The sequence below is a fragment of the Lucilia cuprina genome, chromosome 3, assembly GCF_022045245.1.
Source record: "Lucilia cuprina isolate Lc7/37 chromosome 3, ASM2204524v1, whole genome shotgun sequence".
In the NCBI taxonomy this organism is placed as follows: domain Eukaryota; kingdom Metazoa; phylum Arthropoda; class Insecta; order Diptera; family Calliphoridae; genus Lucilia; species Lucilia cuprina.
This window is the reverse complement of record NC_060951.1, coordinates 16464085-16476781: the sequence shown is the minus strand read 5'-3', so window position 1 is coordinate 16476781 and position 12697 is coordinate 16464085. Positions and strand designations below refer to the sequence as shown.

General features: G+C 30.4%; 1 protein-coding gene across 2 annotated transcripts in view; it reads left to right on the top strand.

Moving 5' to 3' along the window:
- LOC111688253 overlaps positions 1 to 12697 on the top strand; it is a 104123-nt gene that overhangs the window by 87407 nt on the left and 4019 nt on the right. The gene's annotated exons all lie outside the window — the stretch shown is intronic.

Genomic DNA, 12697 nt, shown 5'->3' with positions numbered 1-12697 from the left:
CAAGTGATGCTATTCAATGATTTGGTCTAAAAGATTAATCTCTGGAATACAAGAGTTTCGTTCTAAGAGAACTGGTTACTTGTCCGAATTAACTCTACAGGTCGGCTTTTAAACATTAAGTAGAAATATTATAGATTCACAGGATAGAAAATACTTATTTTGGGGTGTGTTTTAACATTCAGATAATTTTACAACAGTTTTTGTTTGGTTACTATATTAAGTTATGTTTTAGTGATTTCGATAAAAACAAAAAGAAAACAGAAGGAAATATAATTCTATTCGTTAAATATTTAAATAATTGTAATGGCAGTTACACATAGTTCTTAAAATCTAGTTGCAGATTTGCAAACTGAAAGCAATACTTGCTTAATTTGTGGTATAACTATAATTTAACCAGTACTTTAGTGTCAACAAGTTGTAAGCATATATTTCATCGTGAGTGTATTTTAGAGTTTCTTCAAACTCATCCTAATTGTCCTATATGCAATAATGCAGTCACCAAGACTAGTTTGTTAGAATTCGTTTTTTCGGGAACCAATACTAATATGAGAAAGATATAAGAACCGTTCATAGACCTGAAGAAAGAATATTATCAGGGAGAAAGAAACGGAATATTACTTTTAGTGGATCGAACATGGCTGTAGAAAAATACATTTAAATGATCAGATCTTGATGTTAGGGAAATGTTAAGGGAAAGAAAAAAATTTATGAATGAAAGTTTCGATTATTTTGATCATTCAATTTACAACTTTGCGATCGACTTAAATTTCCATTAAGCGAACAGGAATTAATTAAAATCCTAAGAACAAATCTTAAACCTTATTTAAGAAGGGAGTTATTTTATCTACAAATAAACAGTGTTTCCCATTTACTTCAATTGATCTTGAGAAGAGAAACTTTGATCAGTGAATTAGAAAGTAATCAAAAGGTATTTAGAAGGCAAATTAATGAGATTGATTTGGACGCAAATTTGGAGGATAAATTATTAAAAGATGTATATGATATTAGAAGACAAAAGGAAGAAGTAGAAAAGGAAAAAACAATTTGTTGGAACTGTAGAAAAGATGACCATAGGTATTGGTACTGTTTGATAGGTGTTTATAGACCGCAGTGTGAAAAATGTCAGGGAAACGCCCTGACATGAAGAGGGTCTTTAATTAGCAATTGGGTCAATTATCAACTAATTCCGAATTGCAGCGAGTGATAAATTTCTAATAACAAACCATTTTGTGAAATGTATATATCTTAAACGATTTATTGACAATGATTTAATTCTCTGTAAGAACACGCAGAGAAAAAACATGGTTGTGGTTTAAATTATGATTGTAGTCTAAACATATTGTCAACGATTTTAAAATTTCATATTATGATTAAATACTGTCAAAATATTTCATCATGATATTTTTGTATTTATAATAATATTGTTAAACATGATCATATTATGATCCAAGGTGATCAAAATTTTGTTTTAAATATGTATCGAAATCAAAATGAATTTTATCGAATTAATAAATTTACGGTTTTTAAAAATACAATACCTAACACAATTCGCAAATTTCAATTTGCCGATTTATGTGAAATTTTGATTCATAAAAAAATTTAAGTATACACTGGTTTCCCGATTTAACGAATTCGCGATTTAACGAACGGGCAAATTGTTTCCATTGAGTACCTTATATAACGAATGAATTAGTAAATTATGTACTCAATATAACGAAATTCTAAAAAAAAATATAAAAAGAGTTGAAAATTATACGGAAAGATAACGAAACTTCTTTATAAACCAAAATCAATAACATTAAGATTTTATGTAAGTTCAATTCAATGGGTACAAAATCTACAAAAATGTAAATCCGGGAATAGGAATGAAAATAACATTTATAAAATTATTTTCGGAAATATGTATACATAAAATTTTAATATAAAATTCTTTATTTAAAGGGAATATTATGATTATTTTACTAATTAAATATAATGAAATAATAAATAAAATATAAAATATATTTAATTGGGTATCAATACAAAAATCTCTAATATATAATTATTGGCCTTGAAGGATTTGAATAAATAAAATAAATTAAAAAAAAATAATAAAAATATTGCTTATTACCTAATTGTAATAAAATTTTTCATAAAATCTTTAATTTTGCACACTGCATAAAAATGCATGGGAATTGTCAAAAACTTTAAGGGTGCATTCAGAAAGATTTAAAAAATAGACTTCCTACCTTTTTTAAGCCTTTTATGAACGTTAGTCATTTTCTAAAGCGAACTTTGTATGGAGGCCATGTCCAAATGTAAATCGATTTTGTCCATTTTAATACCAATCAAACTGCAACAATAGTTTAGGTCCTATCGTTCTTTTAAAAGACTGACAGTCTCTCTGACCGACAGACGTGTCTAGATCGTTTGAGAATTAGGATCTAGAAAATTTCAATGTAACAAATGACATCAAATATATACATATAGTCGAACATAAATAATTCAAATTATAGGTTTCACTTTTCTTAGCTTTTTAATCACTTTCTGGTTAACAGTTTTTCAAATCAGCGAAAAAAACGAACAGTTAAAAAGCAGTACCTATGTATATCGGAAATTTATTGTACTGCCAGGATGTATGATAACTTGGGTAAACAAATTTTAAGCTTTTTAGAAATACACATTTTATGAAAAGTTCGGCGTTCGGTCAAAATTTCGCCGAACATTGGCCGAACCTCACTTTTCACCGAACTCCGCACCCGTACCCGAACGTTCGGTCGGACACTAATATTCTGTGAATCTATAGAAACAACATTTCATAATAATAAAATAGAAAAGATTAGTAAAAGAAATGCAAGAAGAATAGGACGATTTTATAAAACTTTGAAGGAAAACAGACATAAATTTAAATCATGCATTGAAGCCATTGTGTTTAAGTAGTTCCGTAGCAGAAAAATTCATTAAGGAAAATTATCTAATTTTGTTCAAGCTGCTGGTAGCCAACAATATAGAATCCTTGATTACGTAGATACAAATATCAGTTATAAAAATATGAATAAATTAGTAAGATTATACATAATACCAGAATTAAAGCAGGATTTATCTCCTGCTATAGAAAGGAAAATACATGGGGAAATAGATCGTATGTTACAACTAGGCGTGATAGAACCAGCTTTACCTACTTGTTTATGGAGTAGTCCAATAGCTTGTGTGCAAAAAGAGGAAACATTTAGACTTTACCTTGATTCCCGCAAAATGAATAGTGTGGCAGTTCGAGATGCTTATCCGCTGCCTAAAATTAATAATTAATTTTTAATTCAAAATCTTCTGTTTTATGACGGTTATACTAAAATTGTGATCACACATGTAAGTTAACTTCTTTTCGGAATAACTCATTCTCTTAAATTTAAGTTTTCTTAATTGTCAAAAACATTTTTATCGATTCTTCGTTTCTTGAATGAAATGTACATATAACCTTTTAAAGGTATTTTTATACCCTTCACCTTCGTGAGAAGGGTATATATAAGTTTGTCATTCCGTTTGTAATTTCTATAATATAATTTTCCGACCCTATAAAGTATATATATTCTGGATCCTTATAGATAGCGGAGTCGATTAAGCCATGTCCGTTTGTCTGTCTGTTGAAATCAATTTTTAGAGGTCCCCAGATATCGGCGAGATCCGAATCTTCAATAATTCAGTTAGACATGCTTTCGAGAAGATCGCTATTTAAAATCAGCAAAATCGATCTACAAATAACGGAGATATGAGCAAAAATTCGAGACAACCTCTGAAAATTTCATCAAAAAAGCCACATTTTTTCATGCTTTGTTAAAAAAGCAACAACAACACTGTGAATTGGATAAATATATACATGTGCGTGTGGAGATGTATTTGGTTTTATTCAGCTGTGTATTTTTTTTTTTTTTGTATGTTGGATTGCTGGAGAACAAGGAGATAAAGCAGTAATATGTTGGTAATACAGCTCATATTTGTTGTGGGTTGTAATACAGTTTGAAGGTGGTATTACAGTACAACGGTTAATATTTCTTTCTGCTACAGTTTATATTTGTTTGTGTGTATGTTATGTGTGACATGTGTGCAGAGAATAAATAAAAACTGTTTTTTAAAACATACTTGGTGAAAGGTATATAAGATTCGGCACAGCCGAATATAGAAATATTACTTATTTTGTATATGCATATTCTGTTTCATTCACACTTTTTCATTATTTTTTCTGTTCATTCATCACATGTCATCAATGAAATTTCATTTACATTAACCAATTGATCTTTTTCATTCATTTCTTGCGAGACCGCCAAAGTCGAAAGTATACCGACCTAGAAACATTTTAAATTAGTTTATCACATTTCGAATTCAAGTGCTCTGAGAAACGATAATGGTCTGGGGAATTTTAATAACTTTTACATTTTTCACCCAATTTTTGTGTTTTTTATCTTTTTGTAACGCCAATTCTGTGTACATTACGACTCTTTGACAATAAAATGCAAAACAAATTGTTTAATGACAAAACTTGCGGCACCAGTTAACGTAATCCTATTGACGTAATTTTTTGCACAACTTATTTTTATAGCCCATAAAACAATTCTAGGGTGGGAGGGCCTGTAGGATAAATTTGTTTCCTTCATACAAGCTTGGAGCACAAGTCACACGTACGTATGCTTGGCCTAAAATATTAAAATTGGAAATTTGGGAAGCGGAGCTCCCTTTATGTACTCTAGTATATATTAGCTGAAAGATATTGCTTTTGTTGACCTTGGAGTATGATAACCACCTCTATTTTAAAATGTCTAAATTAGGTATTTTTCCTGTACTACACGACAGTTCACTTAACATTGTTTCCAAACAACCCAAGTTCTGTTTAGAGGTCTAAATTTAAACATAGTGTTCCTCCTAGTTCGTATATGGGTTTTGGAGAAGATAAACCAAGAGTCCAATGGTTTCCCTTGGATACAAGTCGCTTCCCTTAAAAATTTTGAAAGACCACTCTGTGCGTATTTTATAATAATTCTTTGGATCATTTCATTAATTACTCTATTTTATATTTTTTAATGTTATTGATTAAACATCTCATAATTATATTTCATTGATTTACAGTTGTTTTTGAAATCAAAACTAATTTTTATATCGAAATTATCCTTTAAAAATTTTTAAAACAAATAACATCACATTTTCACACAATGGGAATATGATTTTTGCAAATTGCAATTGAAATATACTTAACACTCATTCTTTTAACAATAAATCAATAAATCCCAAAAAGTAATTAAAAAATTATTTGAAAAACCCAACGAAATTATGTCCGTCCGTCCATGTAAACCTTGTAAATAATTGAATGAAATTTGGTACATGATCTTCTATTGTCCCAGGGACAACCCCTATTGAAAATGGTTAAGATCGGTCCATTATTTCACCTAGCCCCCATACAACTGTACCCCCGAATAGGGCTTGTAAACATTGTAATCAAACTAAGTACAGGAGATAATTCAATGAAATTTGCACACGATCTTCTATTATACCGTAGACGAAGCCTATTGAAAATGATTAACATCGGTTCATTATTTTACCTAGCCCCCATACAACTGAACCCCCGAATAGAGCTTGTAGACCTTGTAATCAAACTACAGGTCGCAATTTTGGAGATAATTCAATTTGGCACATGATCTTTTATGGTACTGTAGACGAAGCCTATTGAAAATGGTAAACATCGGTCCATTATTTCACCTAGGCCCCATAGAACTGAACCCGCCAAATAGGGCTTTTAAGTTCATAATTATGTTTAATATACTCGTATCTCCACAAAAAGCTGCAAAACCAAGTTCTATACTTGATGACCCTGATGAACTTTATAATTATAGGGTCTCATTTGACCCTAGCCCCTCTAAAAAGCCTCCATCAAAATTTTACTTAAATATCCACAGATTTATTAAACAGTAAATGGCTTTAGTATATCTGAGGCAAGGTAAAATTCAACTTAAATGCTTTATTATGAAAACTAAATTACATTTTATTCGTATACAGGTGTAGGGTATTATATGGTCGGCCTCGCCCGACTATAACTTCTTACTTGTATTTTTTATTGGTTTGATGTATATATGTACATCCTTCTTTCAAACTAACTAACTGATTCCCTGTACATGAAAAGATCTCCCATTTATGAAAATATAATTTTTATCACCTCTACAGGGAGTAAAACGTTTTTAGCTTGTATATAAGGCCGTTAAGCCACACAGAGTCAAAAGCCGATTTGATGTCTTAAAACGGGTTTTCGAGTTGGCAATCAAATGCTAATTAATTAGTTAAACTAAAAATAAATTAATTATAATGTTAATCCCCTTTGATATTTTTGAGTACAAAATTAAACTTCGCAGTGTTGACATACAAAACAACAGAAAACGTGTTTGTTTCAAAACAATGCATGTTTTATAAAAAGAAGTAAATAATAGTAAATGTAATATGAAAATTAATCAAAAATGTAATTAAAAATTAATCAAAAATGTAATATGAAAATTAATCAAAATTAAAAACAAAAATATACTGTGAAGTCTCCATAATTTATACTAATCGATAAATCACACATATTAACGTCTGTTCAGAAAGCAACGGAAAATAGCAACCGAAAAAATTCGAGATTTTGCGAATTAAGTGGCAACACCACGGTAAAAATAAGAAAATATAATGGAAAACTCAATGGAAAGTGGTGGGAAACAAAAAAAATCAAGACTATATATAGTCCTAGAACTATAGTCCCTTGGAAAATTAGATTCCTCTAAAATGGTCAGACAAATCGTTGTTGGTAAACTGTTTATGGAATATGGTAGGAGACATGGTAAGGAATAAAAAAACCTTCCGTGCAAAAAACTGATAGAGTAGTAGATCCTTGGAAAATTGGCTTCTTTTAAAATGATCAGTAAAATTTTTGCTGGTAAACTATATAGGATCTAAGAAGTGTCGCGCCTAAAACTCCTTGGAAAATGGTCAGTAAAATCTTTGCTGGTAAACTGTATAGGATCTAAGAAGTGTCGCGCCTTAAACTCCTTGGAAAATGGAAGGAGACATGGTAAGGATTGAAAAAATCCTACATTTCAAAAAATCCATAGAGTAGATTCTTGGAAAATTGGCTTTTTCCAAAATAGCCAGTAAAATCGTTGCTGGTAAACTGTATAGGATCTAAGAAGTGTCGCGCATAAAAAAAAATTTGTTCGATATTTTATTTCGGCAAAATCTAGTAAGTTTTATTAATGCAGCTCTGGTTTTTCTTAATTACTCTTAAAAAATACCACACTTTATAAGAAAAAAGACAAAAATCAAAATATCGACAAAATTTAATAATCGGAAAACATTTATGAAAAGTTGATTTAAAAAATGTTAATTCAATTATTTACTACATAAAATGAAATATGTATATTTCATATTTTTCTGATTTTTTTATATCAAACAAAATATGAGAAAAATTAAAACATCTTTAATGTCAAAAATACACCATTATGAAATCTAGCACTTATGAGATTTCGAGCCAAATCTATTTGATTTTAACTACATTTCCAAACTAATAAAAAAATATGCTTCGAAAGTAGATTTCGGCAAAATCTACTCATAATGTAAAAGTGCTACAATTCTTTTTTTTCTTAACTAATACTAAAAAACTACTACGCTGCAACTGCCATAATTAAAATAAAACATCGACTTTCGACGTTTTGCAATTTATGCATGAAAAGTCGACTCATCGACTTTTACAATTTGAACTTATACCCCATTTACACATACACAAAATCTAGTACTCATGAGATTTCAAGCCAAATCTTGAATTTAACTAGATTTCCCATACAAAACAAAATCTTCTTTGTAACTAGATTTCGTTAAAATCTACTCAAAATCTAAAAGTTTTTAGTGATGCATCTCTGATGTTTCCTTAATAATTCTTAAAAATACGACGTTGTACAAGAAAAAAGAGGAAACAAAAATTAAAATGTGGACTAAATTTTAATAAATTGAAAAACATGAATGAAAACTTTATTTAAAATAAAATGTAATGTTATATTTCAATATCTAATTTTTTATTATAGAGTAAATTCTTGGAAAATTGGCTTTTTCCAAAATAGCCAGTAAAATCGTTGCTGGTAAACTGTATAGGATCTTAGAAATGAAATCTACTAGATTTCGTGTATGTGTAAATGGGGTATTATCGACCTTCCTCTTTCCCAAATATCTAGTCGGTAGATATTTTGCACGGAAGGGTTTTTAATCCTTACTACTTTTAATCCATGTTCCAAGGAGTACTTCGCGCGACACTTCTTAGAACCTATATATAATCTACCAGCAACAATTTTACTAACAATTTTCCAAGGATCTACTCTACAGACTTTTTTCAGGAACGATTTTTTTCAATCTGTCATTTTAATCGCTCTCTTACTCTCTCGTTACAAGTTTTCAAATTTACGCGGAATCCAATAACAACGAAAAATAGCAACGGCAGAGTAAAAATTCGAGTTTTCGGAAATTAAGTGGCAATACCAGAGGGGAAAATTAATTGCTTATATATTAAAAAATATCCTGCAAACTTAATGGAAAGTGGTGGGAAACACAAAAAGGAATCAAGACCATATATAGTCTTGGAACTATAGTTCCTAGAAAAAAATCAGCATAGTATATCCTTGGAAAATTGGATTCTTCCAAAATTGTCAGTAAAATTGTTGCTGGTAAATTAACAGGTTCTAAGAAGTGTGTCGCAAATTACTTATTGGAATATGAATTAAAAGTATCAAGGATTAAAAAATCCTTCCGTGCAAAATATCTACCGACTAGATACATGGAAAAGTGAAAAGTTGTCAAAGTAAAATTGTAATAGTCGACTTTTCATGCATATACTGCAACACGTCGAAAGACTATATTTTTTTTAAATTTGAAAGCTTCAGTTTTTGTATCACTAAAACCAATTAGATTTTGGGTAGATTTTGCCGAAATTTGCTTCGAAGTATATTCTGTTTGGTATGCGAAATTATAGTTTTGTCGATATTTTGATTTTTGTCTTTTTTCTTGTAAAGCGTCGTATTTTTTAAGAATTATTTAGAAAAAAAACAGAGCTGCGCCATTAAAAAACTTCTAGATTTTGCCGAAATAAAATTTCGAACTAATTTTTTTATCTACTTGTTAGAAATCTAATATATTTGCCTAAACATCTTCAAGTTATTTTCATATTTAATATTTAATTTAATATTTAATATTAATCATAAAAAATATATATATAAAGACTGTAAATGTGTAGATTTTTTCTTAAATGCCACCAATTTATAATTTTTTATTTCGAAATTAAATGTAATTTTTCGACAAAAACATTCAATTTAAATGGATAGCTTATAATAGTATTTCTTTATTTTCAATTTAAATGAATAGCCTATAATTGTATTTCTTTATCCGAGCCACAACACAGTGTTGCATATAAATGAAATTTAGTAGATTATACCCCATTTACCATACATCGAAATCATTGTTCAAATCTAGACCGTTTACACTTCGTATTTTTGACATTAAGGAAGATTTAATTTTTTCTAATACTTCTTTAAATTGTGTAAAAAATTAGAAGGAAATATTGAATTTCATTTATAGCCCATTTACTCATAGTACTTATGAGATTTCGAGCCAAATCTAGTTGATTTTAACTAGATTTCCCATACAAAACAAAATTTACTTCTTAACTAGATTTCATTAAAATCTACTCAAAATCTAATAGTTTTTAGTGATGCAACTCTGTTTTTTCCTGAATAATACTTAAAAATACGACGCTGTACAAGAAAAAAGAGGAAACAAAAATTAAAATGTCGACAAAATTTTAATAAATTGAAAAACATGAATGAAAACTTTATTTAAAATAAAAGGTAATGTTATATTTCAAAATCTAATTTTTTATTATAAATAAAATACTAAGAAATATTCCATTTTTCCTTCTTATTTTTTTTATCAAACACAATTCCAAGAAATATTAGCAAAAATGAAATCTTCTTAAATGCAAAAATAGTAAGTGTAAACGGTATAGATTTTAAAAAAGATTTTAAATGAAATCTACTAGATTTCGTGTATGTGTAAATGGGGTATTAGAATATAAAAATAGATATTTAAATATTATATTACCTTCTATTTTAAATTCTCACGCTGTCGGATAGCGCTAAATACTTAGGTGTTATACTCGATAGAAAATTGTCTTGGAGCTTAAATATCATCTCCAGATGTTCTAAAGCCATTACGGTGTTATATGTTTGTAGAAAGGCTATTGGCCTGCATAGGGGTATCAACCCAGGAAATGTAAATTGGCTATATGAGGCTGTGATTAAACCTATAATGATGTATGATGTAATTGTTTGGTGATACGCACTTGACAAAACATCTAACAGAAACATTCTTACAAAAGTTATGAGACAATCTGCTCTTCTTATAACAGGTGTATTTAGGACTACGCCCAGTAAAGCGTTGTTTGCCATGCTGAACTGGCTGCCTGTGGACATTCTTGCTAAACAACTGGCAATCAATACTGCAGCCAGATAAAGTATTACAAATAGATGGAACTATGGTTCCAGAGGTCATGCAAAGATTGTAGATCTTCTACCAAACCTACATCATGCTACTGACTACCATATTCCGGAACCGTGCATTTCAAGGAACTTCCGGCATAGTTTAATCTGTAATTATAATGAATTGACAATTGAAAGCTTTAATGTGTATACAGATGGCTCTAAAACAACTAAAGGTGTTGGCGGGGCTATATTAATTGAAGAATTCGGGACGAAAATCTCTTTCCGACTCAACGACGAATGTACTATTTTACTGAAATCTCAGCTATAAAGAAGGCATCTAATTGGCTTAGGTACTATCGGATATCCAACAGGGATATCAGAATCTATACTGACAGTCAAGCCACCATCAAATACCTGATAGGTGTGTATTCTACATCAAAACTTGTCCAAGAATGCCGGGCGTCTCTAAATGAGATGGCGAGACATTCAAGAATTACCCTCGTTTGGGTCAAAGGACACGGGGATATAACCTGCAATACTACTGCTGACATTTTGGCAAAAGCCAGCACGAGGATGTCCATACTGGATATAGACCAGTTCTGTGGTGTCCCCTTAACGGTCATCAAGAAACAAATACTTGATTATTGCTTTAGATCAGCTCAGGAACGGTGGTCTCAGGAGCACACTTGCTCGATCGCTAGGCCACTGTGGCCTCGTATGGATTCTCACAAAACATCCTACATTACAGGGCTGAACAGAATGTACCTCAGCGCTCTGTTATCGGTTCTTACCGGTCATTCAAAGTTCGGAAACCATGCTACAGACTGTCAAAATGAAGAAGAAGAGAAATCAATTACCCATCTTCTGTGTAACTGTCCGGCCCTGCAATCGTTCCGTCATCAGGCATCGTCTCACTTTTCTGATCTATCTGATCTATCAGATGTTCAACCTGGGTGTAAACTAGCATTCTTGAAATTGTCAAAGTGGGTGTGTAACTAAATACACACTACGATCTTTTGTTTCTTGAAACATAGTCTTGGCCTCATCTTTATGCGCTATTATTATTATACCCTTCACCTTCGTGAGAAGGGTATATATAAGTTTGTCATTCCGTTTGTAATTTCTATAATATAATTTGCCGACCCTATAAAGTATATATATTCTGGATCCTTATAGATAGCGGAGTCGATTAAGTTATGCCCGTCTGCCTGTCTGTCTGTTGAAATCAGTTTTTAGAGGACCCTAGATATCGGCGAGATCCGAATCTTCAATAAATCTATTAGACATGCTTTCGAGAAGATCGCTATTTAAAATCAGCAAACTCGGTCGGTATGATATGAGCAAAAATCCGACACAACCTCTGAAAATTTCATCAAAAAATGTCAACAACACTGTATATAGAAAAAGATCTACACGTGTGTGTGCAGATGTATTTGGTTTTATTCAGCTGTGTTATTCAGCAAAAAAAATATGATTTGCATTTTTTATTAAAATAAAATAATTTTTGCTTTTGTTTTGCAAATATATTTTTTAATGAATAGAAAAAAGTATTTAAAACGTTTTAATTATATAAGAGTAGATTGTGAGTTATTGTACAATAATTTTTATGCGAATAATGTAAGTTTGAAATTTAAAACTAACACAAATTTTTTCCAAGTGCTTTTTAAAATAATTTTTTTACGATAAACAAAAACAAAATCTACGTCTCGTCTCGTAGCAAAAACAAAAGAGTACCAAGCGCATAGGGCTTGGGCACCCTTGGTTTGGATGCTGTTGGCGTCATTGCGTTGTTATTTTTGTTTTTCTGTGTTTTTCGTTATGTATGTTTAGATGTCTGTTGGTTTAGATGCCTTGTGTATTTTGTGTTTTATTTCGTTTAGCGTTGTTGTTGTTGTTCTTTTTGTTTAGCTTTTGATGTAATAATAATTTAAAATTTATAAAAGATGTTTAAAATACACTATGGTGAGGGTATATAAGATTCGGCACAGCCGAATATAGCACTCTTGTTATTAAGGAGTGAGATCGAAAAATTCTTAACACACGTTTTTCATTACATTTTTCAACCAAAGCATTATTTGATCTTTTTGATCAAGTTACCTTTGAAAAACATGTCAGTTATTATGTGTAATGTCAATTATATTAATTTTTTGTTAATCTGATTAAAATGAGTGACCAGAAAAAAGTGCGTA